The sequence below is a fragment of the Cervus canadensis genome, chromosome 2 (assembly GCF_019320065.1).
Source record: "Cervus canadensis isolate Bull #8, Minnesota chromosome 2, ASM1932006v1, whole genome shotgun sequence".
NCBI lineage: Eukaryota > Metazoa > Chordata > Mammalia > Artiodactyla > Cervidae > Cervus > Cervus canadensis.
The window spans coordinates 8,555,892-8,561,891 of record NC_057387.1 but is presented as its reverse complement, the minus strand read 5'-3'; the positions used below and the strand labels follow the sequence as shown (position 1 = coordinate 8,561,891).

The 6,000-nt window shown below is 39.2% G+C and overlaps 1 long non-coding RNA gene across 1 annotated transcript; it reads right to left on the bottom strand.

Moving 5' to 3' along the window:
* Positions 1–1,161: 1,161 nt before the first annotated feature.
* On the bottom strand, positions 1,162–5,031 carry LOC122430849. The gene is made up of 2 exons (XR_006266392.1): positions 3,634–5,031; positions 1,162–2,456 (listed from the first exon to the last, which is right to left on the bottom strand). It is a non-coding gene; the product is annotated as an uncharacterized LOC122430849 (long non-coding RNA).
* Between the last annotated feature and the right edge of the window lie 969 nt (positions 5,032–6,000).

Below are 6,000 nucleotides of genomic sequence, written 5' to 3'. Positions count from 1 at the left end.
CCTCCCAAATATAGTCAAGTTATGAATTTCTGTGAATTCCATTTCTCAGCTGAATTCTATTTCTGAATTGTCAACACTGATTAAATCCAACTCTTTGACTTCTTCAAGCTCATATCTGTATAACAAAAATTTGGTGAAGAAAAACACAAAAGACATTGCCCTAGTCTCATGGAAGTATAGAAAATATAGTTTATCAAATGTTCTATTTTCTATAGCACAGGAAAGCACTTGGAAGGAAGATGGAAAGGATGTTGAACGTCTACTGATTACCCTGACATATCAGTTATGGGGTATGGGGTTTCCCAAAGAGGAAGAGAATTTTTCTTTTTTTTGTGTGTGTTTATATACACCAGGTAAGAAGTTTTCATTGCATTTTGATACTTGTAAATTAAAAAACAAAAATGAAAAAGTCACTACTTCAGAGAAGCCTTGTTTGATCACCCTATCTAGGTAGGCTTTTCCCTATTATTCTCTAATAGGGAGAGAATTCTCTGTTCCTTTATCGATTTATCAAATACATGAAGTACCTATTTTGCATCAGGCACTATTCAGTGGTAGGAATATAGTGAAGAAAAGGGACAATATCCATACCTTCATTGATCTTGAGAATGGTGGGGGAGTCAGACAAGAAACCTGTATGGAAAAGAAAAGTAAATCTGTATGGAAATACATAGTGTATTTTTGAATAGTGATTGTGCTATGAGAAAATAAAGGATAACAGAACAGAATAAATGGTGGGGAGGCTGGGAGCAATTTTAAGTAGGAAAATTAAGGAAAGCCTGATCTTTGAGAAGATGAGGTTTTAGTGTAGATATGAATGATGAGAAGAAGGTAGCTAGACAAGGACCTCGGGAAAGAGATCTCCACAAAGAGAGAGTGGTGATTGTAAAGACCCTGAGGTGTATGAGGTTGGCATGTTCAAAGATGCTGTCAATATCTCTGAAGCCCTCCTTCAAATCACTTACCACAGGCTGTAATAACATGTTTATTTTTGTTTACCTCTTTGGATCTATATATATCTATTATCTTTTATTTGTTCATTGTCTTTTATTCCCATGATTCCTGAGGACCAAGGCTATGCTTATCTTGTTAAAGATCCATACTTAGCACCTGGCACACAGTGAGTAGTTCAGTGTTTATTGAATAAATAAATAACAGCTATTTAGTAAAAAATTTTATTTGTAGTCATTGAAATGGTACTTTTTGTCTTCTAATTGTAGAATTATAATTTTTACTATGCTTTTTCAAACTACATATCCTGTCCACTGTAGTAAATAGGCTCTTTTCCTGTGCTCTTCCTCCCTTGAAAATATCTATTCTAAGAAGGTTAATGTTAAAGTTTCTTTTCCCTTTGTCTTCAATTGTTCTGAATTCACCCTGTGATTTGGATTGTTATCAGACCCCAAGAAGGGCTTTCATAGAGATGCTCTCCTTTTCTTGGGTCACTATAAGCATTAATTAAGGTTAGTCTATAGAAACTAATAAAGGGAGAAAGAAAAGTAGAACTTAAGGTGATTATGGGACATTCAGGAGATATCCAATCAACAGAGTCTAGGGAGACAAGTCTGTTTATGGAACAGGAATCATAAGAGAAGCCAAGTTAAGGAGAGGTAAGGAAGAGCCAGGAAGATGGAAAAGAAAACTAGGATGGTGCAACTGAAAGGGGGAAACTTACGGGTGGGGAGGATTCTGTGAGGTCAAATGCTGCAGCGAGCGCCAGGGTACAGAGTAAACACCTCTGTGTCTAGACATTGGCACTTATGACTACAGCTTCAGGACAGTTGTGAGGCTAGATGTGAGGAAGTGAAAGCTTTTACATTTGCCATTCATTCCGGAGCTCTGATAGTAAAAGATCAGTGATTTTGTTCCTCTCCTTCTTTCACACAGGGATTATCTATAGCCCATCTCCAGGAAGAGGAAAGTCAGGGGTCATGCTCGCTTCCTCTCTCATTGACAAGTCACTTCTCAACCCATTGTCATCACCTTGAAATTCAGGATGAAATGTCTGTCTAGCGACTCTGGAACAGGGTTCCCTTCTCTCTGTCCCACATCCATCTGCAGCAGTCTTCTCATACACTGGACCCTGAGGGAGAGGTTGGGTGTTTCTTTACTAAAAACTTCAGGTAAACATTCTAAAGCCACATAGGGTCCAAGCGTTGTTTTGAGGGTGAATTGGGGAGTGGGTAAGGAAAATCAGGCATTGTTATCTTGGGTCTGGCTAATTTGCCCCTTTTACCAACAAGATGTGGGGCAAAGCTTCATGGTTTAGTCCAAGAGCTGAAAACTTAAACATTTACCAGGCAGATATAATAAATGAAAGAAATAGGCAAGCCAGGCCAGGGATGAAGTGTAGAGTACAAGTCCCATTTAGAATAGGATTAATACTACTTCCCAATGACACTCAGCACCAGATAATTGTTTCCCTGTAGAAACGTGGTTCCACTGTGGTCAGATATCTGGAAAACATTAAAAAAAAAAAAAATTCAGGATCTTTAAGTGAATTGTTCTAATTTCTCATGTTACTATTTTGCTTTTGCCTTTCCTTATAAATTTTATTTTCATGTTACTGATTTTTAAAAAAGCACTGTGGGAGCCAAACACCTGTGGATAGAATCCTGGTCTCCAGCTTCCAATTTGTGATTTTTTTTTTTTATTTGTTGCTGCACAGTTTGCAGAATCTTACCTCCCCAACCAGGGATTGAACCTGGGCCCTTGGCAATGATAGCAAAGAGTCCTAACCACTAAAGTGCCAGGGAATTCTTAGTTTGTGATTTCTGGTTTAGAACATAAGAAAGTATGCCAAGAAAATATTTCAGTCCTTCCTTAATTCATACTGGCCACTCCCCACCTCTACAATACTTCATGGTGTCCTGGGCCCCTTTTTCTAAAGCACTCACTGATTGATTCCGAGTTATTTTTCCTCCATCTTTATCTGTTGGCCCCAAGGGAAATAGAAGGATGGGCAATACCCAAAAGATAAGAATGAGGAAAAGACTGTGTAGCTTTTCCAACTCTTTTAGTTTCTCAAATTCACAAGAAGGCTATTGGTTTTCTCTTACAGTACCTGAGATACCATGTGAGGTTCTGGAGAATTTTCTATCTTCTTGGAATTTTAAGTCCAGTGGAGATGTATGTCTAGATATATGGACATATCAATCATAAAATTACATAAAAGCTTATAAAATTATAAGCTTTATAAATAATTTGGAAAATACAGGAAGCTGTGAAATCATATAACAGACAGTTGACTTAACTGGGTATGAGGATGAATGAGTCAAAGAAGACTTCTCTGGAGAAATGATGTAGAAGCTAGGTCTGGAAGACTAAATAAGAATTAGCTAACCTGCTGTGTGTGCTGTGTGTGTTTGTGTGTATGTGTGTAGAAGGTATTGCAGAGGGAACTCATTATGTTAAACCACAGAAGCAAGAGAGTTTGGATAATTCTAGGAGCTGAATTAAGACCAGTGTGATTGGGATGCTGTGAAAGAAAGAGTGACAAGGGAGTAGGGGTCTTGGAGGCCATGCCAAAGGTTTGGAACTGCCAGTTGGTGTGACTGGGGTCTGCTTAAAAGGGAAAAGGACTTTTCTTCCTTTTTATTACTTTTCCAGGACAGCCAATCACAATTTTCTTACCTCAATCAAAGCCGTTTAGTGGTGATGCATTTTCCTCCATTTTATTAAAGAACAAGCTTATTTTCTGGACAAAGAAAAAAATCTTTGGTAGAAATTTTGTAGGTATTGCATGTTTTCTTCCCTGATTACAAAATTTATCTTTTGGGAAAGGAGCACGCAGATCTTCATGGGTTTGCCTACAGAATAGTAGATTAGTTACAGTTGGTTAATTCCTTTTGTCTCCCGCAAGAAAGAAAAAGGTAATTAATTACATGGTGAGTGTTGGGTGGTCTTCAGGCCTAGAGAGAGCTCTGACTGAGAATGTCCCATAGTACTGGTGCCATTTACTCTAATGAGAAACAGTAGCAGAAGGAAAGGCTTGGAGAGGGAAGTCCAGAGATTTTAAATCTAGAGATTTTTTTTTTTTACCCCTCCTTTCTGACATCTTAAATTTGATATGTGAATTAGGGGTGGAGTGGAGATTCCAAATAGACAGTCTGTGAGATAAGGCCAGAGGTTAGGGTTAAGATATAAATTTGGGAACCATTAGCTTATAAATTGTATTAAGGCAATTAGAATGACTGATGTGATATAAGAAGAAAATGTAGGTAGAGAAGTAAAAGGGGTCCATGTCTGAGCCTTAGTTCCAGTCCTTACTGGTCCTGCATAGGTGAAGGGCGTTCAGAAGGAGACTGAGAAGCAGCTAATAAGGAAGGAGGAAAGCTAGGGGAATCTGGTGTCATAGATTCCCAAGGAAAAGAGTGTGTCATTGGTAATACATGTGGAGGAAGTTTAAAAGGTTCAAGGAAATATAAGAATCAAGAAGTCTATCTTTTATTACCTGGTCTATACTGAAATGTAAGCTTAGTTTTTCTTATAAGCTCTTTTCTTATTTATCTCTTAGGTATTCACAGACACATTTCTAGTTCTTGTTTTAGTAGTGATTCCCTAGAGCTATCCAGACTTAAGGTGAATTCTGGTAGACTTCCTGCTCTTGATAATTTAGCAGTCCCTCCCATGCCATGATTTCTAATTGTTTTTGCTGTTTTTGGGTATCCTAGATGTTGAAAACACTTCTCTACCTGCCCTGACTTCCACATTATTCTCATTTTTTCCCCTTTGAAAAACCTTGGAAATCTTATTTTTTTCTTGATTTCCTTGAGAAAAAGACACTCTCTACCAAAAGAAATTTCCCCCAAGAGAATTCAACCCTGAGAAAAAGGAGGATTATTTCTCAGCTGAGGTAAATGAATGGAATTAGAAAATTTGAGCAGAGACAGGATAGGAAATAATGTGGAAGTGGTATACACAGACAGTGTATCATTTTTCCTTTCTTATTGTGCTGAAGGCCTGTAAGAAGATTATACTAGTTCAAGTGAGAAACCTGTATGCAGGACAGGAAGCAACAGTTAGAATTGGGCATGGAACAATAGACTGGTTCCAAATAGGAAAAGGAGTACGTCAAGGCTGTAGATTGTCACCCTGCTTATTTAACTTCTATGCAGAGTACACCATGAGAAACGCTGGGCTGGAGGAAGCACAGGCTGGAATCAAGATTGCCGGGAGAAATATCAATAACCTCAGATATGCAGATGACACCACCCTTATGGCAGAAAGTGAAGAAGAACTAAAGAGCCTCTTGATGAAAGTGAAAGAGGAGAGTGAAAAAGTTGGCTTAAAGCTCAACATTCAGAAAACTAAGATCACGGCATCCGGTCCCATCACTTCATGGCAAATAGATGGGGAAACAGTGGAAACAGTGGCTGACTTAATTTTTCTGGGCTCCAAAATCACTGCAGATGGTGATTGCAGCCCTGAAATTAAAAGACGTTTACTCCTTGGAAGGAAAGTTATGACCAACCTAGATAGCATATTAAAAAGCAGAGACATTACTTTGCCAACAAAGGTCCATCTAGTCAAGGCTATGGTTTTTTCAGTGGTTATGTATGGATGTGAGCTGCTGCTGCTGCTGCTGCTAAGTCGCTTCAGTCCTGTCCAACTCTGTGCGACCCCATAGATGGCAGCCCACCGGGCTCCCCCGTCCCTGGGATTCTCCAGGCAAGAACACTGGAGTGGGTTGCCATTTCCTTTTCCAATGCATGAAAGTGAAAAGTGAAAGTGAAGTTGCTCAGTCTTGTGAGAGTTGGACTATAAAGAAAGCTGAGCGCCGAAGAACTGATGCTTTTGAACTGTGGTGTTGGAGAAGACTCTTGAGAGACCCTTGGACTGCAAGGAGATCCAACCAGTCCATCCTAAAGGAGATCAGTCCTGGATGTTCATTGGAGGGGCTGATGTTGAAGCTGAAACTCCAATACTTTGGCCACCTGATGTAGAGAGCTGACTCATTTGAAAAGACTCTGATGCTGGGAAAGATTGAGGGCAGGACGA